The 24,464-nt window shown below is 44.1% G+C and overlaps 1 protein-coding gene and 1 pseudogene across 6 annotated transcripts in view; one reads left to right on the top strand and one right to left on the bottom strand.

The window, feature by feature from the left end:
• Positions 1-24,464, top strand: part of LOC147031434 (uncharacterized) — a 151,010-nt gene that overhangs the window by 7,914 nt on the left and 118,632 nt on the right. The gene's annotated exons all lie outside the window — the stretch shown is intronic.
• On the bottom strand, positions 11,971-13,630 carry LOC147031435 (uncharacterized; annotated as a pseudogene).

Below are 24,464 nucleotides of genomic sequence, written 5' to 3'. Positions count from 1 at the left end.
GTGCACTGAGATGTAAGGGCAGCTTCATCACACCGGCACATTCCGCACAGCACATCACCACGTGCGTGCCACGATCTGCTGACTGGATCCACTGGGATGCCCCAGAAAAGCAGGCAGGCAGCGAGGACTATCACCTCAGGCAGAAAACCCACAAGCCAGATGCTCGTGACAAGAACAAACAAGAAAAAGAGCAATCAGAGATTCCAGACCCTTGCCAGGATTTGTGTTGTGTGGTGCTTGTGTAGTTTTGTGTGGTGTTTGTGCAGTTTTGTGTGGGGTAATTTGTGTGGAGTTTGTGTACTGGTGTTACATAATTAATGAGACTTAATTATAACTGCCACTTTATAACTGCTGGCAGGGATGACCGTGTACCAACAGGTCCTGCTTTGATGCAACCCCACTTTGATCGGACACCTGACCCTGACCCATGACGTTTTAAAATTATTATTCAATTGAATTCAGAGTGGAATTAAAATAAATTTAATTCAAATCAAATGGAAGACCAAATAGGCACAGTCCTGCATTGGAGTCATTAGAAGGAACCCAAACAAGCAAAAAGGAAAGATGAAGTCATCAGGAGGAATCTAGATCGGATTCACATTTCAACTGCTACCCCTCTATCCTCAAACCCATCCAGGCACAGCCAAGTGAGCCTTATTCAAAAGAAAATAAATAAATAATAATGATAAAGAAAAATATCCCAGATCAAAAAAAAAAATTCTGACTGCCAGACCATGTCTCCGATCAAGTTGAAATTCAAAACATCGATTCCTCATCACTACTAGATCATCATTGTGAAATTTCACATTTATTGATTAAGCGGTTCTACAGAAAACATTATTTAATATTTTTATTAAATCCAATATGGCTGCCAAACGATGTGACATATTATTCCTTCACAAACTTAAACACACCTGCCTTGAGGAACATTTGTTTGAAGTTTCCCCTCAATTTGTCCAGCCGTTCTGGAGTTTTATATGTTTGAGGGTAAATGCAATATGGCTGCCAAACCATGTGACCAATGACATTATATGTGTGAAACTTTTCTTCCTCATGGACAGTTGGTCATATGTGTAAAGTTTCGCCTCGATCTGTTCAGCCATTTCAGAGAAGAAGATTTTTGAAGGTTTTTCAAAACAAACAAAAAATTTGGCTCCAGAATCACGTGACCGATGACGCATCAATGGTGAAAATTTCGTCTCAATCTGACAAGTGGTTGTGGAGAAAAACATGAAAGTTCTGTGCAGACAAACAAACAGACAGACAGACAGAGAGACAGACAAATGAAATTGCTTGTTGAGCAAGGAATTGCCCGAATAACTTTGTCATATCTCCATGATCTCTGAAAAAACAAAAACCTGGAAATCAATTTGGTTCTTAAAAGTCGATAGTGCTACTGTTTAGGCCTCGGTCACATTTGCCACGGCGGCCGTGGGGTCTCCAAAATCTACGGCCACTAGCAATTATACGGCGGCCGCAGTATTTCCACAGTCACACAATGTAGCAGTCACATATGTTTTTATTTTTCGGGGAGCCACACGGCGTATTTAGGCCTAAGTCACATTTGCCACGGCGGCCGTGGGGTCTCCAAAATCTACAGCCACTAGCAATTATAGGGAGGCCGCAGTATTTCCACGGTCACACAATGTAGCAGTCACATATGTTTTTATTTTTCGGGGAGCTGCACGGCGTATTTATAAATTGTGGAGACCGAAAACGTGGGGTTGTCGTACGGTCTTTGATTTGATGTCGCACGGTGACCTTAGGGCGTTCCTGCGGCGGCCATAGAATTTTCAAGGCAGATGCAAGGCGACCGCAAGGCCACCGCAGGGGGACCGCAGGGGGACTGCAGGGGGGGCCCAAAGGCGAACGTGCGGCCAGACAGACGGTAACGAATGGGTTAATTTTCGTATTTTTTTTTTACCAGTTTTTTTTTTTCGGCTTGTCGAATTGCTACAGCGAACGTAGAAATGAAAAAAATTATAATTCCATGCTATAATTCCACGGTGACCCTACGGCCTGTAAAATATAGCCATACGGCGTAGGGCCACCCTGAGGCCACCTCAGAAACTCTTCGGCGGCCGCACGTTTCTGTCAATTCAGAGGGCATACGGCCGCTGTATCCTCGCCGTAGAGCAAATGTGACTTAGGCCTTAGGTCTTAGAAATTGTGGAGACCGAAAATGTGGGGTTGCCGTACGGTCTTTGATTTGATGTCGCACGGTGACCTTAAAGGGGCCCTCCAGCGGCCATAGAATTTTCAAGGCAGACGCAAGGTAGCCTCAATGTGCCGGCAAGGCGACTGCAGACCTAAGGCGAACGTGCAGCCAGACGGACGGTAACAAATGGGTTAATATATAATTTTTTTTTACCAGTTTTTTTTTTCGGCTTGTCGAATTGCTACGGCGAATGTAGAAATGAAAAAAGTTATAATTCCACGGCGACCTTACGACCTGTAAAATATAGCCAAATGGCGTAGGGTCACCCTGAGGCCAACGCAGAAACTCTGCGGCCGCCGCACGTTTCTGTCAATTCAGAGGGCGTATGGCCGCCGTATCGTCGCCGTAGAGCAATAGTGACTTAGGCCTTAATGAGTTATAGCACTTAGTTTGGTCATGATCATAACTTGGAAGTCAATCGGACTTGAAATGGCGTTTATATCGCAATTTGAAAGTTTTGACCCGACCCCCCCTGCCATTCGACCCCCGACCGCTAAGAAGGGTGTTGGTGTCACACCCCAATGAGACATATGGTTGGATGCAGTATTGGAAGATGCACATTTTGGATTTGGTTTGAAGTCGATACGACCATTTTAGCGGACGTTATTGCGAAAATAAGAATTTCGGTTTTTCCGTGACCTTGACCTTGACCTTTGACCTAGATTCACCAAAAACGACAAGTGTCTAAGTTGGACCATGGCCGACGTCTGTACCCAGTTTGGTCATGATCGCTGAAACGGTGTGGCTGCTACAGGATAAACAAACACACAAACAGTCAAACAAACAGACAGACAGACAGACACACAGAATGACACACACAACCGACCAACATAATTGCCGAAATCCGAAGGATTCCTGCAATTAACAAACAAACGCACCCAAACGCAATACTCTCTCTGATAGCAAGGGTAAGAAGGACTGAAACCAGATATAGCTCTCTTGCAATTATCAGATCCAGATACGGATTAAAATCTTCACACAAAGCCAATCATTTTGTCCTTGTGACATACCTAAGCTCTCCACCAAATTTCGTCCAAATCCGTCCACAACTTTTTGAGATATTTTGCTTACAAACAAACAAACAAACAAACAAACAAACAGAGGTGAAAACATAACTTCCATCCACTTTCGGTGGCAGAGGTAATCATATTTATTCCCCATTAGGAATACTTGCCACGTGCCGAGTTTCAATTTTTTTCCATGGTGTGGTTTTGGAGATACAGAGGTCTCAAGTTTTTCCTTTTTTTTCCAACATGCTGCCACACCACCTGACCTATGACATCATAATCACAATTAAAACATTCCACATGAGTAGTCACACCTATGGTGAAAATTTTGTGTCAATCCAACCAGCAGTTGCAGAGAAAAACCATACTCAAGTTCTGTGCAGACAAACAAACAAACAGTCAGACAGACAGACAGCCAAACAGACCCAAATTCCATACCCTATTCAAGGGTAACAAAATGTTTCCAACTATGACATCATCGGTCACATGGTTTCGCAGCATATTGGATTTCCCATGAAACCTTTAACAATCTTCTTCAGAATGACTGAACAAATCGAAGGGAAACTTCACACACATGTTCCCCAAGCCTTGGGGATGTCAGAGTTTTCACAAATAATTGACAGGTCACATGGTCTGGCAGCCATCTTGAATTGAGAGAAAATCTTTTCAAAATCCTGTCTCTTGAATCGCATAATCAATCGACGTGAAACATCATTTATGATCGAGGAGTCATTGGGAATACATGTTTTAAATTTCTGCTTCATCGGACACATGGACTGGCAGCCAGATTATTTAAGTTTTTTGAATCTGGGTTCTTTTTGATGTTTCTTCTTTTTTAAGCTCACTTGGCTGTGCCTGTATGGGTTTGAGGGTGGAGGAGCAGCAGCTGAAACATGAATCCTATCCAGATTCCTCCTGATGTCTTCATCTTTGCTTTTTGCTTGTTCGGGTTCCTTCTGATTTCTGCAATGCAGGACTGTACCTATTTGGTCTTCCATTTGATTTGAATTTATTTTATTTAAATACCTTTCTGAATTAAGTTGAATAATAATAACAATCTGGGTCTGGAATCTCTGATTGCTCTTTTTATTGTTATTATATGCTTTCATGGGTTGACAGGATGACCTCGGGTCATGCACACTCGCCTCAAAGCCGTCTTTCCTGGGTTTGAATCCTGACCGACATATAAACGATTATCTGGTGTTTCACAGGCAGGGTGATTCATGAATGTGTGTGCTGTCCCTCGGATGGACGTTCAGTAAACAGGGCATCCCGTCTGCTTGTATTAGTTGGTGGACTTTAAAGATCCCACAGTGTCCTTCACGAAGAGGAGGCGAGCTATCGCCGGCTCAATGAACAAGTTACAAATTCGTGCCCGACGACTGCTGGGAGAGGGATGGCAAACCTCCCAGCATGACCCTAGCCTGGAAACTGCTGGGGCAGAACCAATGCTCTGTAACACAGAATATGGTACATGGGATCAGGAATTTTATGTTGTTCTTGAAGAAGGTCTGTTTGGAAAAGGAGGCATGCTGGTTTGTAAGGGTGGCTTACTGATTTGTCTTTCAGCCTTCTGGTCTGTGTGCAGGGCTTATTTGTTTGTTTATAGAGCTTACTTGTTTGTGTAATCGGCTTCCTTGGTTGTGTAGTCGGCTTTTTTGGTTTGTGTCTGGGGCTTGCTGCTTTGTGAAGGAGTTTGCTGTTTTGTGAAGAGGGCTTACTAGTTTGTTTAGTGGGGTTACTATTTCTTTAATGGGGCTTACTGATTTGTTTAGGGGCTTATGTCTTTGTGTAGTGGGCTTATTTGTTTGTATTTGGGGCTTACTAGTTTTTGTAGGGGTTTGCTGATTTGTGAAGGGGGCTTACTCGTTTGTGTTGCACTTTACTCAGCACACCAGATGGCCAAAGTTCAGTCATTTGGAGCCATTGCACGGACTCCGACCTTCGTGCCGGGCTCCATCTGTGCGTTAAACATTTCCATTTACTACGCATAAGTGCCAAAGATGAAAGGGACAAAAAACGGAGGGAGGAAGGGAACCCCTTTAATGCACGTTATCCAATGGTCTTGCCCCTGATGTTGTGAATATTGCAACATCCTCATACCACATCGGATGCCATTTCAAATGTATTTTATTTTAACTTTCACAAGCGAGTTTACTTCTATTCTAACCAATACTCTAGATCATTACCTATTCCAAAATGATTGTATTTTTGAAACCTATCCCCACTCCCAACCCTAATTATTTATTTATATATATATATATATATATATATATATATATATATATATATATATATATATATATATATATATATATATATATATATATATATATATACTGAAACGCAAAAGAAACTTACCACTTGTTTGAAATGTAATAAAATTGTAACATTTCAAAATAAAACAAACCAACAATTGCTAATTGAAACATTGGCATGTTATTAATGACATGCCAAGTTTTTGACCAAGATACACCATCTCATAAGTTTGTTCTACAGTACAGAACAGCACTGGGTGCAATGTCAGTCCCCTTTCAATAGCGTGTGTGGCCACCATTGTTTTGGATACAGGCAGTGCATCGTCGGCGCATACTGCCTACCAGTCTTTGGATGGATTGCTGCTGGATTCTGTCCCACTCAGTCCTCAATGTCTGAAGCCATCTGACTTAGGACCATCTGCCTGTCCTGCCTTGCAGTGGTGACTCTTGGCTTCCGTGATCGAGGTCTGTCATCTGCAGAGTTGTGGAGGGTGTCTCTGTCCACCAGGGCCGATATCGTCTGGTGTGAACAGCCAAGTCGACGTGCCACCTCACGGTAGCTCAATCCGCCTTGCAGTATGTCCAAGGCACACTGCCATTGATCCCTTGACAATCGTGGCATGTTGATTGAAATGCCCATTTTGCACTGGCCTTTTTAAAGCCAATATCAAGACATCACGTGCAGCTCATTAAAATCATCCGGTACCCCTTGGCTAATCACTGACAGTCAAAACGGCTGCTCAACAGCTGTGCTATGGAGTGACCATTGAAGGTTCAAGTGACCATCCGTGACCATTTTGTCTGACAGTGAGGACACTATTGTCCACAAATAAGTTCACACATTTACTACACGCAGTGTTATTGTTGATATTTGAAGGTTTAAAAGGTGATAAGTTTCTTTTGCGTTTAAAATATATATATATATATATATATATATATATATATATATATATATTGTTGCGAATTCGCGCCCGCCGGCGTGCGAACGGCCACGTGACTCGAATCGCAGCACGTCGCCTACCGGACGGACAATTCTGTCGTGACCCTCTCGGACTAACGCCGGGAGTTAGTCACGGGTGGGCCTTTCGGCCTCACCACGATCGTGCCAATCGGCCACCCGCGTGGGATAGGGTTGTTCGCCAAACTCGACCTACCTAAGTACCCACGCGGAGGGTAGACCGGGTGATCGCACCTCGCCGCAGGTCGACTCTGGACACGGGCTGCTTAAGCGATCCGTTCCGTACTATCAGGATAACCGAGCGGTGTTATCGTCGGCCTCGACGGTTCCGATTAATTATCGGGCGTATTAAGCCCACTACCAACCCTTTACGTGAAGCAAGATGGAGATTCAATTAAAGAAAAGATGAAGCGAAACGGGAAAACAGTTCAACATGATGCACATTTATTCCGCGGCACACGGATAGCACACATATACAGCCAAACAGAATGCACATATATCAAATGCTACAAAAGAAACAATGACAGAGATACTACCGACTAAGACCGACACACGGCAACACTTAACAGTTTTACTTAACCAGACTGGCGCCACACACACACGTTTACACAGAAACAAAAGAAAAGGCCACCCTCAAAGACAAGGGGGGCAGACGGGGCCTGTGGGCCAATATTTGCGTGAGACCTGAAAAAGCGGTCAGGTCCGCGAGACCGGGTGGGTCCTACCCGCGTCTGTGATGAGCCGCAAATGTGGCAGCGCGGTGGTGCCCTGACTTCGTGCTCCTTCGCGGGTTTCGTTGGCACTGCTTGGAGTGGGGTGGGAACGGGGCCCCCTTTTCGCACTATCTCAGCGCGAGGGAAAAAATGGGGGGGGGGGAAATTGTTGATGCTCTGGGGAAAGAGTATAGCTGGCTTGCTTGGGTCCCGTGACGAGCAATTCCACCACGACCTCGTCGCCGAACGCCGTCTTCCTTGCCTCGGACCCGAGCTCCTCGGACTCTTCCCCCAATTCTCCTCAGCCGATTGCCGAAAACCACCCAGACGCCCTCGCCTCCCGACTCCACTCCGCTCTTCCAAAACTGACTATGCCTTTTCTGCCACTCTCCGCTCTTCCAAAACCGACTCTGCCCAGATTCGCCTTGCGCTCGGCCCTTTATAGGCCGGCAGGAGAACCCATATGCAAATTTCTGGATCAGAACGAGCTCGGGGGCGGAGCCACGCTCGCCCATTGGACGGAGAATAAGGGGCGTGAATCTCCCCTGATCCTAGAATTTGCATATCTAAATTCCACACAGACGCGCCTGGAGGCCGGGCCAAACCGCCCCACGCTTGCTGATTGGACGGAGCAGAAGTGGGCATGTAGCATTCCTGATCCGAATTCTCCTCGGAAAGGCCGCATTTTGCACTCGCGGCTCGGCGCGTATCTTGTATGAGGCCAGGACAGCCCGACGCTCGGTGCTCACAGGTGGTGCGGGAATGGCCGCAGAAGGAGAGAGGTGAAGGTGGTGGAGAGTTTATGGTGGTGGTTTATGGCCATGGTGCCGTTTGGAATGGCGGTGATGCGATGTTTGCGGGAGCGAGTTGTGAAGGTAAAGATCGTGGCTGTTGGCGTTGTTGTTGTGTGATGGTTGGAGCGTGGTTGGTTCAAAATAAAGATAGAACAGAAAAACGGCAATCTCAAAGTGTCACAGCCCGAATGAATCACATTTATTCCCTCTAAACAACGGGTTTGGGGCTAACTACACAGGTACTTACAGAGATATCTCACCTACGGGACCTGAATGGTGGTTTGTGAATTTCCACAACCGCAACTATATATATGTATATATATATATATATATATATATATATATATATATATATATATATATATATATATATATATATGTGTATGTTGACTCAGCCTGTCATCCTTCCGAGGTCGGCGAAATGAGTACCAGTATACTGGGCAGGTGTATACCCCGGTTAAAATAGGTGTGCCATATCCCTGTGTCATAAGAAGCGACCAGGTTTGCGTCAGGAAGGGCATCCGGCGTAAAACATGTGCCAAATTACTATGCAGATCATACGGATGATCCGCTGTGGCGACCCCTAACGGGAGCAGCCAAAAGAAGAAGAAGAAGATTATATATATATATATATATATATATATATATATATATATATATATATATATATATATATATATATATATATATATATATATATATATATATATATATATATATATATATTGTTCTGGATTTCAGAATCAGATCCGACTAATGATGCATACAAACATTTAGGTCCTCAGACAGTTATTTCCCTAAATGCATGTCCAGGATAGACCCATCCCCATGTCTGGTGGGATTCTAACTTTGATGCATTGAGAAGGGTATGGAATAGATTCCCTTTTTTATGGTATTGCTTTTTTCTCTACAACAGACACATTCATGCACGTGAGATAGCCGTTAGCCCAACGGAGGCTCGTCTACCCCCTTTCCATCAGGACACATTGGCTTGGAGGTGGATGATTTATTTACACCTTGGACTTACAGGACATTTGATTAAGCATACCGCGGGCTTTTCCTGAGCAGTTATTCTGACGGTCAAACGTGGCTGTGGATCAAGCCTCCCGAAGTTGACTTTTTGCAAAGAAGTATTTGTAGTTGTCCGATTTGCATGATCTAGGTGTGGATTCTTATGTTTTCCAGCCTGCTGGAGTGGATTTTCCTGTTTTTAAAGCCCCCTGACACTTTTTCTGATTTTGCACCACTTTAATGATTGTCATATGAAGCTAAGGCCTTTCTGCAACCGGGCCCTGGCTAGTAAATGTTCAAAGTTATGCAAACCATGCGAATGTTCCTCCAGCTGCTACTGTCCACATATGCAGCTGCAGAGTGCTGTGCAGGGGAGCCCTGACTGAAAGCACTTGCATCTCCGGTTGCAACCTTTCTTACAGGAACACTTGGTCAGTTCCTGACAGCTGGCTGCAATAGGGGGTAGTGTTGTCCAACATATCTGCCACGTCTCTCCTTTCTGTGTCCATCCCCATTCAGCAGGACTGCTCATGTCTGGACTGGAGATGGTTGCCTGGCCCCTGATGATCCCAGCCTGAAAGGCCGCATGCTTTGCATGTTTTCTGAGGGCTGCCTGTGTTGGTGGAATTGAGTTGTACGGCCTCTGCTTGCGGGCAAAGAGATCCAGTCTTGCTCCGTCCACACCAGTGGCTGCGCTTGATCTGTCATACATGAGGACAACGAATCTCTCCAGCCTCTGCAGGTCAAGATCACGAATCAATGTTGGATGCTGGCTGATATTGGTGAATGTTTCAGAAACATCAAAGACGTTCCAAGTCTGCCATGCAGTTTTCTTCCCTTTACCGCGGAAGGCAGACACGACGTCACATCCAGTGAACGCATGGAAGTATGGGATCCCTCTAGCTTTCTCAGGCCCTATTGCAGAAACTACCTCATGGACTGGAATCCATCGCACCTTGGCTCCTTGGCCAAAGGCAATCCACATGTTCTCAAGACCTAGTTCCTGTAAGGATGGCAGTACAGATATTGCTATAACTAGTACGTCCATGTCATTGGCCTTAATGATAATGGACTTGCTACCATCCGTCGTTGCATCCCTGGCGTGTACAAATATTTGAGTGTCAGTTTCTTCATGACAACATGGAGACACAGCATCCAGTGACTTCATTGTGTTGCTAATGTCATCTTCTCCTTTTGTGACAATGACTGTGCTTGTCGTCTGTGCTTCACACATCTTTTCCGCAAGGAAGTGAAACAGCTCAGTCTTGTTGCTGTCATCTTGAAGAAAGCTTCTCCAGTTACTTGGGGTCTTACTGGTTCCTGGCACTCTTCTTCTGATTCCTTGCCCCCTTTTCGACCTTGCCTCGGACTTCAGACTTGACTTCTTGTACACATCAAACACTACGTCCACCCTCTCGTACCTAGCACCATAGGATTCCACCTTTGGGATGATGTCTTCTTTAGCATATTCATCAAATATCTTTGAAGTATGTGGAGGTAGGGCATTGATAAGTGCTGAGCCATCAATGATGACTGCATCTCCCCTTGGTTCTCTGTCTGGGATGTTCACTTGCGCTTCAAGAATTTCAGCCAGCTGTGACTTCTGACATGTATGAAGCTTGCCGCTGTCACTGAGAGATGCAGGGTGTGACTGATTCTCATGCTTGAATAATTCTTGCAAGTAACACTGCCTGTTCTGGCATGAGATGAACAGTCATGAGAACAGCTGGCAGTCGTCTTTCAGGACTTTCTCCTTAGAACTTCCCCCAGCTTGCTCTTGTTTGAAGAAAGAAACAATGTTTTTCTTGATTGGATGATAGAAAGGACATTCACCTTCATTCTGTAGCCCCTCCATGAATGAATGTAACTGCTCTTTGCCCCACTGTTGATGTGTAGCTACCATTTCGGCTAGGGTTGGGTCTGCAATGTTCTTCATGTCTAGTACCAGTAGGTCGGCTGATTCTTCTTGGAATGGGTTGCCCATCTCCTGCATTACTGCAGAGAGTGCTTTCACATTTTCAAAGAAAGATTTCTGGGCACTCAGTGTCTGCTCATGCTGTCTGCTGTTGTTGGTTGCATCTTTCATACCAGACATGGTCTCGTATCCAGCGACTAGACGACTCACTTCGGGTCCAGCGACCATCCACCTACGAAGTGCTACCTGGTCTTCTGTCAACCCATTTGCTCCTCCGTCACCTTTGATGACTGCATTATTTTGCTCGTGGGCTAGGTCGATTGCTAGGGCAGAGAATTCTCTTCTAGACTTGTGGATAATGAAGTTCCCTTTGTGAAACTCCCTGGCCACATCTGGATGTTGTTGCTCAAGCGACATCATATCTCGGAGGTGAACTGGGATCCATTGCACATAGTTGACATTGTTATTCGCAAAGAAGTAAGTAAAGGTGCCAGTTCTGAAAGTGCTTCACGGTACAGGTTGAAGTCTCCTTCTCTGAATGAGCGGATCAGGGTGAATATGGTGAACTCCATGTCCAGCACCAGACTTCAGAACTGGAACTGTGGACTCTCTTGCCTCCGTTGTTTACACCAATCTTCAAAGGATAGATCTGATCTGTAAGACTCTTCAGAGCGGTAGTCATGGTATGCTTCCTTAATCAGTTTGTACAAGCTTCATGCAGTGATCTGGTGTGATTGTCTTGTCCTGGTGACATTGGATGCAGACAGGAAAGACACTGCTGTACCAGATGAGGCCACCTCTGCTTCCACAATGGAACTGGTCCAGCCACTGTCTTGGAGTAGTGTTCCTATCGATCTCAGTGCAGCCATTTCTATATGAAGTCCACCAAACATGATAACGAACTTGTCCTCTCCATATTCGGGCCACTGCCATTGTATTTGTTTTGCCAGAGCATACAACGGTTGGTCAGCAGCAATGACAGGTATCTGCCCTGGGTTCAGGAAAGCCACTGTATCACAGACCTTCTCCATGACATGCTTGATCATTGCAACACAGTGAGCCTGGTCTCGCAACAGAGGCATCAGTGCTGAAATGCTCACTTCAAATGGATGGCTCCTTTTCTGTGTTGCATGGTGGGCTGACCATGTGATGCAGACTGCATCAGCCACATCCTCAGTGAGGAACACTTCCTCCAACCAAGAATATTTGAGTTTGACTCCAGTTTGAGCAGCTCACATTCATCGCCAGCATTTTCAGTGCGTGGATGTTGGAAAATGGACACACTTGTGCCATGGAAGGATGCTTGAGCTGTGGTCGCAGTCAGATTATGATCTATGTTGTCCACTGCTGCAGTTGTGAACAACTGCTTTCTCAAGACTGGGGGACAGATGACTCCATCTTCCACATACCATGCAACAACTGCTTCTCCTAACTGGGCTGAGACTTCTAGGACTCTGTCGTATGATATGCTGAGCCCATTCTCATGGAGCATGTCAATGAGTTGTCTCTTCCTCGTCTTGGCAAACACATACAGGCCAACGTAGACAGCAAAAGGTGTCTCACGGTCCTTGGAATGCCTGTGGACATTCTTTCCTTCCTTGTACTTGGCAAAGCAGTTGTACTGCAGGAGCTGTGATATAGAAAGGTCAGATTTCGATGCTCCATGCTGGAGTTGGGACTTGATGTCTGCGCCATGTTCGACCATGCATACACATTGCAGAAGTGATGGTGGTACAGCCTGTTCTCGGTCTGTGTCGTGAAACGTGCTGCTGAAATGCGACTTTTGATGGAGCATGTCTCGTCTTATTATCCCAGCAGGTTTCGCTAGATGGATCGCTTCACCGTACTTGGATGCTTGTGTGAGGATTGAGCCTACATCATTCTCAAAAGCCAGCAGACCATCTCGTCCTTGGTGATGAGCTTGCAGCTTGGGGATGTGAAAAAGCAGCTGGTCCTTAAGTCGCGTAGGATGAACATCAAGCGATTCAACACCAAGCTGCTCCAGCCTCTGCTTGTAAAGCATGGTCATATCAGCAAGCCTGAAAATGGGTGGATCTGTACTATCACTGGCAGTTTTCATCTCACTGATGTAGGTGATCAGTTCGGAGAAAGCAATTGGATATGCTTCCTTCCAGTGCTCCTGTGCTTTCTCTTGCTCCTGCGCCTTCAGGTAGTCTCGTTCTCGGTTATACAGTGCCACCAAGCAGGCAGGGTGATATTTCAGTTCTTGTGCTACGACATCTCCTACACTCAGTTTGGCAAAGAGTTTTCCATCACCGAGTGTTTTTGCACATTTGTTTATTCTCTTATTCAATTTCAATGTCATTGCTTCTCTAAGCCAACCCCTTGGGTTTCGCAAAGAAAACATTTTTGTGTTTTAGCTTCTTGGACCTTTCGTGGGATCTTACTTCTACTGCCCTCATCTCTAGCACCTGCAGGGATTGATCTTTTTCAGCTCTGTGTAACTTTGTGTTGTTAGATAGAAGCCTGCAACTCTCATGATATCGTGCCTTGTTTTCTCTCAAGGTTTCCTCCATCCGACCACCTTCGTCAAGTCTTGCAGGGTCAAGCTTGATTGGTAGTGCATTGAGTGAGTGAAACGGAGGAATATTCCTTGCCAAGTTCATATACCCATTATCTCCTCTTTTGGCAGGATTGGCCTGGGGGGACTTTAGATCTTCTTTCTTAACCTCCTGATATAGGCAACACTTGGTCCAGACAGTGTTCCATGATTTACCATTAGAACTCGTGTCCATGCCCAGTATGACGTTCAGGGTCGAGGGTTTATCCTTTTATCACCCTGTACATGTATAATGGACACTTTCCTGTATGGGATACAACTTGGTTTATGCATCTGCCCGACACCTAATCCGATCGTTCATCCAGTGTCATAAGTCCTGTGCGATCTGTACACCATCCAGATAACTAAAATCCCATTATCTTTGGCTCGGCTCTCCCGCGCTGGCACGTCCTATCGATTCAGGTGCGGATCCTAACTGATCCGGGGTTGATTAGGCAACATTTGGGACACCAATAAGTTGTTGCAGTATGATGCCAACATACAATTCCTACTTAGCTGACACTGAACCCCACGCTGAGTTTCACAGCAGTGATGTCACCAATGTGCCTTGGTAGTGCCCGACAATCACTCCTTCAAGAAATTCTTACTTGGCGATGAACTGGAAATGTTGATTAACGGACTGGTAAGTGGCCTGGATTCAATCAGCACATCTGTTTCATCAACTTCGTGCACTTCGAAAATTTGGAGCTTGATGTACTCCATCACACGCAGAGACCTTCTGTGTGCTACCCTCATCTAGTTTAGCCCACGAGCCAACGCGGTTTACCAGGGTGTGGCTGATGTCATGCACTAGCAACTTCTTGGAGCCATAGATGAGAGTTGGGCCAGTGATGAGGACCAGTGCCAGTTGTCCATCTAAGGGATGTGGCTGACTGCTGAAATAAAGGTACTACCTCTAACACTACACCACTACACCCCATGCATAAGTAGCTACTACTACATACATGTTAAGTTATGCAAACATATGAAAATCATGTGCAAAATCAGAAAAAGTGTGTGTCAGGGGGCTTTAAAAACAGTACAATCCACTTCAGCATGCTTGAAAACATATGAATCCACACTTAGATCATGCAAATCGGACAACTACAAATACTTCTAAGCAAAAAGTCAACTACGGGAGGCTAACTTGGCGGCCATCTTGAAAAATGGCCGCCATCTTGGATTTTCAAATGGCCAATCGGGCAGATTTGATCAGAAAGCCCTGCAGAACAGAAATGCCAAATTTGATGCTTGTATCATAATTTGCACGATTTTCTACTATCTACTATACTAAAATAATGTGTGTAGCTTAGGAAAAGAGAGCAAATATCTATTTTGGGGGTGTCAACCCCCCCCCCACTGTAAACCCCTTGAATGAACGAAGATGTTGATGTGGTCAATACACTTTGGTACGTCATGAGTGATGAAGGATGTTGTCAACTGGCATTGAAATTGTGTCTGTAGTTTCGGAGAAGAAAGCAAATACCCATTTTGGGGGTTAAAACACCCCCACCCCCTTTTGACCCACTTAATGAGTGCAGATTTTGATGTGGTCGATACACTTTGGTACATTACGGGTGATGAAGCTTATGGTCAAGTTTTGTCACATTTGTGTGTGTATCTTTGGAGATGAGAGCAAACACCTATTTTTTTTGGGGGGGGGGATTCAAGCCACCGCCTCCCTGTAGACCCCCTTATTAAGCATAGATTTTAATGCAGTTGATGCACTTTGGTACATTATGCATGATGAAGTTTGTGGTTAAGTTTCATCGCAATCATGTGTGTAGTTTCGGAGAAGAGAGCAAGTACCGATTCTTTTTGGGGGTGTCAAACCTCCACCCCCCCCCCCGTAGACCCCCACAATGAGGGCAGATTTTAATGCGGTCAATAAACCTTCGTTAGCGCTCATATATGAAGCTTGTGACCAAGTTTCATCAAAATCGTGTGTTTGGTTCAAGCAGTAATGATTGACTGACTGACTGACTCACTCACCTATGGGCACTGCTCGATCAAATAAACTCACCTGACTAAAGTCGAGGTGAGCTAAAAATGAGTGCCATTATCTTCTGCAGCAAGTTCCACTCATAAGTTGTTGAATGCTCCCTGAGCGAGCCTTCTCTTCACCCAGCGGTCTACTGACAGACATTTCTAATACTGACACGCCGGTCGGCGACGTACCAGCACTAGTGCCAAAACAGCAGTGCAACAAAGCTTTCAGCCTTCTCATCGTCTCCTTGCATTTTATTTTGTATCCAGTCAACACTTGTGGACGAGCTAGTACACTGAACAGATCATGATGGAGCAGGACAAAAAGAATAGCACAGAGGGGGGAGGGGAGGGGGGACACCAACAGCAGAGTTGAAGGGGGAGTCTTGGACAAACATTGGGTGTGGGGAGAGATGGGGGTGAGGGAAGGATGCATGGAGTGGACAAAATGGATACAGAAGGAAAATCCTCGGAGGGAAAAACTGGAAACCTAGAATGAGTAGGGTTTGGAGTGAGGTGGAGGAAGGGAGGGAAGGGTAACGAGGGTAGAAAAGATCATGGTTTTGGATTGGGGATGATCTGAGATGGTGGTAAACAGGTGTCTTGAAGACCTGGAGGGAAGAATGAGATTGAAGAGAATGTGGACGTTAGTTCCACAGCTGAGGAAAAAGAGGATCAAATGAGTGGAGGCGAGCATTGATTCTGATTTAGGTAGTCTCATCAGAATGGGGTTGATGATGGACTGTGTATGCCCTGCAGAAACCTCAGGGGTTAAGGCACAAAGCATGGAAAGAGCAGTGGGTAGAAGACAGATCACCGGCCCGTCTACAATGGGAAAGTGATCGCTCCATAGACTCAGCTTCATCTCGGAATATTCCAATAATCTTGAAGACCTTGGTTACCATGGTGTCAAGCTGAGCAAGTTGTGAGGCAGGGTAGCCAGCCCAGAGGGGAGAACAGTGACTCCATTAAGCTGAGGATGAAGGTATTGTAGGTGAATAGGAGTTCAGATGTACGAAGGAATGACTTTGTTTGACGGAATATGCCCAGTTGGCGACTGGCTTTGGAGACTTACTTTGAAATGTGGTTTGCCCAAGAAAAATCGTGGTTAATTGTGAGTCCCAGGAGTTTGGGTGACTGAACATCCCCAAGAGGATTGTTAAGAAAATATATGGGAGGGAGGGAGGTGGTTGTCAGACGGTCATTTTTGGAGAGAAATAGTGAGAGTATGAGATTTGTCAGGATTGAAAGGCATATGCCAAGTGTTTGACCATCTTCTTATTTTGGCAAGGTTTGAAGAGAGGGAAGAGGCTACAGCCTTCCTGTCTATAGGATGAGGGATGTCATGGCAGAATGTGGAGTCATCAGCAAATAGATAAACGGGATTTTCCACAGGGTTAGAGAGATTATGAGAGACGTCAACCCCGCATATTTCTTCTTCATTACCTTCGCAAACTTCGTTTGACGAAGGTATTGTATTGACCCCTGTATGTAAATATGTGTGCGGACAACATTGCGCAAAAACTGCTGGACCGATTTGCATTAATTTTTCAGAGATGATGTGCAGTTACTCAAGGACGCCAAGCGAAGCTTTTGGGAGCAATCGGATTAAAGGTCAAGGTCACGGTCACGAAAAGGTCAGAATCGTTTTTTCGTCATAACGCGGTCAATTTTTATCCGAACGAGATAAAACCAACACCAAAATGTTCATTACTCAATTCTACATTCTAGGCTATGCCACATGAAAGTGTGGCGTAATTACCCTAGGTAGCGGTTGGGGGTCAAAGGTCAAGGGGGTCACCAAAAATGGTATTAACAATGTTTTGGATCACTTTATACAAAAACTTTACAGCGGATTAGCTTGAAATTGTGTGGGAAGGTTTGTTGTCATGAAAAGACAAATCGAGTAGATTTTTGGAGCGATCGGATCAAAGGTCAAGGTCAAGGTCACAAAAAGGTCAAACATTTTTATTTTCGCGATAACACAGTCAATTTTATTCCAATTTACATCAAATTAATGCCAAAATGATCAGTATTCAATGCCCTATCCTCAAATATAACATATTATATGGTGTTGTTGCAACCCAAGTTAGCGATTGGAGGTCAAAGGTCAAGGGGGTCACCACAAAGCATTTTTCATTGGGCAGCGTTGTGGACAACATTACGCAAAAACCACTTAGCAGATTGTCATGAAATTTTGTGGACTTGTTTGACATCATGAGAGGACAAATCGATTAGATTTTGGGAGCGATCGGATCAAAGGTCAAGGTCAAGGTCACAAAAAGGTCAAAATCGTTTTTTTGCGATTAAAGGATCAATTTTGTTCCGATTTACATCAAATTAAGTCCAAAATGTTCAGTATTCAAATCCCAATCCACTGATATAGCGTATGGTGTAGTGTTTGCAACCCTGGTTCGTCTGTGGAAGTCAAAGGTCAAGGGGGTCACCAAAATAGAGTTTTTGATTGGGAAGCGTTGTGGACAACATTACACAAAAACCACTTCGCAGATTGTCATGAAATTTTGTGGATGTGTTTGGCATCACGAGAGGACAAATCGATTAGATTTTGGGAGCGATCGGATCAAAGGTTAAGGTCAAGGTCACAAAAAGGTCAAAATCGTTTTTTCGCGATTAAATTGTCAATTTTGTTTTGATTTACAGCAAATTAACTCCAAAATGTTCAAAATTAAATTCCCCATCCTCTAATATGACACATGGTATAGTACTTTTGTCACCCAAGGCAGCGGTTGGGGGTCAAAGGTCAAGGGGGTCACACAAATTCACATTTATATCGGAAAGCGTTGTGGACAACGTGTGGACAACGGAAAGCGTGGCCAACTTAATGCAAAAAAACAAAATGCAGAGAGGCTTTAATTGTTTTGGATTTATTTGGCATCATGAAAGGACAAATCCATTAGATTTTGGGAGTGATCGGATCAAAGGTCAAGGTCACAAAAAGGTCAACATCGTTTTTTCATGATGAAAACGGTTAATATGTTTCCAATTTACAACAAATTAACTCCAAATTGTTCAGTGTTCAATTCCCCATCTTCTGAAATGACACAAGGTATAGTACTGTTGTCACCCTAGGTAGCGGTTGTGGGTCAAAGGTCATGGGAGTCACGAAATGTATATTTGTATTGAGTTGCGTTGTGGACAACTTAATACAAAGGGATCATGGACTTTAAATTTGCGAAATTCCCGAGCAGATTTAGTGGAATTTTAGTTCCTCATTTCACTCTCATGCCATGTTCAAACTAGTGGCTGCGGCGAAGGTATGCGCTCTACGAGTGCCCGTTCTAGTTACCATTTGTTTTCCGACAATAGGGTCATCGACAGTCACGCAGTGTGCAATAGTCTCCAACAAAACAAGATTGTCCAAAATTCATCGTCGAGGGTTTTGTTTTGTCGTGTTCGCGTTTCATTGATTAGTGTGGGGTGGCTGTAATGCAGTGGTTCCAATGGTAACATTTATTATTGTACAAGCAAATACCACCCGTCACTTCGCTGGTGGGGATACTAAAAGGGGGGGGGAGAAAAAAAAGGGGCAAGAGGGAGAGAGGGGTGGGGGAGACAGGGGGAGAGTGAAGAGGTGGAGGGTAAAGGAGAGAGGAGTGGGGGAGTTAGGAGGGGTGGGGAAAGGGAAGACAGTATGAGGTGAGAGGAAGAGAAAGCAGATTTGTGGTGGAGCATTAATTACGATTCATGCTGTCTCATCAAAACGATTTTGCATAGAATAAGAGTGAAGAGGGAAACAAAATAATTTCTGAAATCCATTTTCTACCAGCTTACTTTAAACATGATCTGGAAACAAACACCGCCCAGACACGTCTGGAGACAAAACCCGCCGGACGCATCTGGAGCCAAGCTGTCTGGAGACAAACATCGTCCGGACACATTCGGAGACAAATAACACCCAGACACGTCCAGAGACAACCTCCCGTCTGGACATAAATACCTCCCAGATGCATCTGGAGCCAAGCTGTCCAGAGACAAACGCCCGTCCGGACATGTCCAGGGACAGAGAGAGAGAGAGAGAGAGAGAGAGAGAGAGAGAGAGAGAGAGAGAGAGAGAGAGAGAGAGAGAGAGAGAGAGAGAGAGAGAGAGAGATAGAGAGATAGATATGGGAAGACGGTGCTGCAATGTATTTGGAGAGAGTAGAGCAAGGATGGGAGATATATATATATATATATATATATATATATATATATATATATATATATATATATATATATATATATATATATATGAGTTAATACCGGGCGTAGTGGCATGCGCCTGTAATCTGGCTACTCGGAGGCTTGGGTTGGAGGATCGCTTGAGGACGGGCGCTGTGCGCTGGGCCGTGCTTTGAGAGGGTGTAGAATAGCCCGGAATCATGGCGGAACCCAATCCTTATCCCTGTGTCGTAAGAGGCGACCAGGGTTGTGTCATAAAGGGCATCCGGCGTAAAACCTATGCCAAATCAGTATGCGGATCATAATGGATGATCCGCTGTGGCGACCCCTAACGGGAGCAGCCGAAAGACGAACAACAACATATATATATATAGGAGTTAGCAGAGAGAATCCATCCATCCATTGGAACCATACTCTATGCAGAGCGTTGCTGCTGCTGAAGCAGACTCCTTGGCTATTGGGCACAATCCTGGATGGGTCGCCATTCCGACACAGGACACCAGCATGCTGGCACATGGCACTCATTTTGCCGACCTCGGAAGGATGACAGGCCGAGTTAACCCCACCTGGTATTAATTCAACAGCTGAGCGGGATTTTAACTCAGGATCTCAGGATCCTAGGATCCAAAGCCCATCGCCCTAACCATTAAGACATCACCAGGCATACCATTGAGAGATAGGGCCAAAAACGATATACAGCATATTTCAAAAATGGATTGGGCCCGATATGTTCTCGTGGACCAGGTATTGCGTGGCAGAGGGATGTGCACTACCCAGTGGCCTTCTAGTTTGTTAGCTGTGTACATGAGAATGCAGAAGATGGGAAGATGTTTTTGATGATTTACCAGGGTTTATTGTGAAAGAATACAATGGGGTGAGGAAGACGAGACATTATTTATAATGGATGAACCTGGCGGTCAATAGACACATAAATGGGGAAGAAGGGAACACACAAGCTTATTGTGCAAAGTTTTATTGTGAAAGAATACAGTGGAGTGAGAAAGACGAGACATTATTTATAATGGATGAACCTCGCGGTCAATAGACACACAAATGGGGAAGAAGGGAACACACAAGCTTATTGTGCAAAGTCAATAGAATTAAAACCCCACTAGTGGCCATGAAAATACGGGACTCAAACCAGAAAAAAGGGAAATGCATGCAGTTGGGTTTAAACCGCTGATATCCATGCAATTGGTTTTAAACACACACACACACACACACACACACACACACACACACACACACACACACACACACACACACACACACACACACACACACACACACACACACACACACACACACACACACACACACACACCTTTACGTATGGGGCCATTTATTTATTAAATATATCTTTTTATTATTATTATTTCTTTTTTTTTAAAATCTAATTTGTTTTTTACATATCCACACATAATAAACTAGAACAGCACTCAGCAGAGCACAAACCTCTGCCAGGTTGAACAGTTTATGTGTTGTATCCCACTGATAGGCACTGTTGTATCCCACCGATCCGCAATTGGTAAAAATGTAAACAACAGAACACCTGGAAATTAATCACAATCTAATCGGTTTGTTATTGTCACCAACCCAACTCATCCACCAAGTTTCGTTAGAATCCATCCACAACTTTTTGAGATATTGTGCAAAATATCGTTTTTGGCCCTATCTCTCAATGGTGAAGAAACACTTCAAAATTTTAAAAAACCATTCTCGAATCCAGATCTTCACCAATATCGAATCAATTCGTCGTTGTCACACACCCAAACTTTCCACCAAATTTTGTCTGAATCCGTCCACAACTTTTTGAGATATCGTGCTCACAGACAGACAGACAGAGGTGAAAACATAACTTTCATCCACCTTCAGTGACGGAGGTAATAAATGTGGCCGCTTTAGACATTCTCTGAAATGTTTTTTTTTATTTTTTCCAAAAGTGTTTAAGTTTACAATCTAAACACATGGAAATCACAAGCTTAAACATTAAACAAGCTCGAATGAGCTAAGATCCTCGTCCTCTTTATGATGACGTCATAAAAACGATTATGACGTCATTGTGATGTATCAGGTTTGCGATAAATTATCTGTGCTAATGCCCGGCTTGATTCCCGCAAACAAAATTCAAACAGCTTGCCTAGTTTCGGAGATAATGGTATAGGCCATTTCCATTAACGGCGATATTATGTCAACTTTTTTTCTAGGAAGAATTCCCAAAATCGGAGATGGTTACTGCCTGCGCGTGGGCTTTCTGCATATACATGGCAAGTTTCATGAAGATCCGATGAAAACTCTGGGTTGTGAAACAAAAAATAGGAATGACGTCATAAAAATTGATATGACGTCATAGTGATGTATCATAATGTGCGGTAATTCATCTCTGCTAATGCCCTGTTCGATTCCCGCAAACAGAATTCAAAAAGCTTGCCTAGTTTCGGTGATAATTTTTTAGGCGATTTCCATTAGCGGAGATATTTTGACGTCATAACTTTTTTTTCTCGGAGTAATTTTCAAAATCGGAGATCGTTATTGTCTGCGCGGGGTATTTTTACATATATACGCCAAGTTTCAGGAAGTTTCGATGAAAACTGGAGGCTGTGAAACAAAAAAAGTCCACAAGAACAACAACGTGAGTAAGACTTAGAGATCCTCCACGAGGATCTAAAAATATAGAATCTAATTCAATGTGTTTGAAATGAAACATTGTGTTTATGACGTAAAGCACGTTTAAAAACTGTAATCATTTTTTGAAAGGACTCGTGACTGTACCAAGGACGTAATTGTAAAGGTTATGATAATTAATGTGTTTTTTTTTTTTTTTTGACCATTTGTAACAATGAGGATCGCTTTGTATCTGCAAGTAGTTGGATCTTTTCATGAACACATTTTTTTGGTGATTAATTCCTTTGTTCGACAGCGTGATCAACATTGTCAATAGAAAATGCTCATATCTGTGGATTTATTTTATTACGAATTAGTGAATCCGAACCACGATTATCATGAATTTGTCATATATGTTAAAGCAATTGGATGCTTGTCCAACCATTTATAATGTTGTTAATGCGCACGAACATTACATGAGCAGCACATAATAGTTTTTTTCTATGGACCATTGTGTTTGTAACTAATGATTGCCATGGTAACTGTAAGCTCGACATTACGCCCGTTCGCAGTGACCGAGCATGGCAGAAAACCACTCAGAGCGCCTTTGTGTACAGGTGCATTGAAAGGTATGGGTGGAGGGAACATTTGCATTCCCCTTGCCCCTCACAGGGCTGGAAGGGTAGCCTAGAGGTATGGACACTCACATCTAAGCTGTCTAGCCTGGGTTCGATTCCCGACCTAGCTATAAACTGTCCCATGGTGTCGTTCACGAAGAGTAGCTGAGCTATTGCAGACACCCTGGCCAAATTCCAGCCATAACTACTGATGAGAAGGCAAATGCAAACCACCCAGCATAACCCTTGGCAAGAAACTGTTTCGGCAGCAGCGATGCTCTCAGTAACAGCTGAGTATGGTACATCAGAATGAGATCCCCATCATCATGAGGATTTTCAACCCTTGCCTACATCCTCCTCAACCTTGATCAACAATCGGTGAAAATGTATACAACAGAACAAACATAACACTAACAATTGTATTTAGTCATAAAAAGGCAAACATAAGAAAAAAATTATCGCAGTTTATGGAGGGCTGTCCCCATGAATAGATGGTCCTTGCACATGGAGATCAGCTGGTGGGGTTTGCAACTTGAAACTGGTTCGGCACAATCTGTTTCATGTTCTTTGCTTTGATCTTATTTCTCAAACACGGGATCAAGGCGGTGAGTTTGGAGAATTTTTTTGTTTCGTATGCAACACAAGGCTGTGCGGGTGGTATCATTGGATGAGGACGCAGTTGTGCCGCAGATGCAGTGGCCTGTGTACGTTAGGGTAGGAAATTGGAATTTGGTCAGGGTGCCAGCGATAGTTCGCCTACTCTTCACGTAGGACATTGTGGGATCTTTAACGTGCACCAAGTAATGACGTCCATCCAACAGAGGGACAGAACACCCTGCCTGTGAGACATCAAGATGACAGTTTATAGCTGTGTTGGTATTCGAACCCACACTAGACAGCCTAGAGATGAGTTTATAGCTGGGTTGGGATTCGAACCCAGGCTAGACAGCTTAGACATGAGTTTATAGCTGGGTCGGGATTCGAACCCACACTAGATAGCTTAGAGATGAGTGTGTGTACCTCGAGGCCATCATGCCAGCCCCCAATTACAATGGAAGATGGCTTTACCTCCTGGTTCATTGTCAATGTTGAAAACATCGTTTTTACCTGCAACCCACCTCTCGTCTGTGGCACCACCTTCCCCTTAACCTGCTATTAATCCTCACCTGCCCGACTAGATTAATTGAATTTCTTGGTTGAACTTCGTAACTTTCTCATGGTTGGGGGGGGGGGGGTGGGCGGATTGTATACCCCCCACCATGGGGTGACATTCAAATACCCTGTATTATATAGCACAAGGATTTATATACAGGATAAGAAATGCGATACTTAATTAAATACTTGGGACTGACAAGACTCCAGGCTGTTTTCTCTGTAAGGATGTTTAACAGCACGATATTAGTACCATGATAGTACACCCTATCGATAAAACCAAAAAATAAATCTTTATCATCTATTGTGAGAAACACAACTTAAATTTATTCCTGAACCCTAGCTACAAAGCAATAGTTATCATCCCATGTATATAATGATATACCCAATGTACCGATAATAATACATCTTAAATGTATAAGATATAAGTTCAGTATAGATTTAAAATAAATAAGTAGTAAAAAAAATTTCTACCTCTCTGACTTGTTCTCC

Source organism: Eptatretus burgeri, chromosome 2 (genome assembly GCF_056783735.1).
Source record: "Eptatretus burgeri isolate ZD-2024b chromosome 2, Ebu_testis_v1, whole genome shotgun sequence".
NCBI classification, from domain to species: Eukaryota; Metazoa; Chordata; class Myxini; order Myxiniformes; family Myxinidae; genus Eptatretus; species Eptatretus burgeri.
This window is presented reverse-complemented; position numbering and strand designations above follow the sequence as displayed.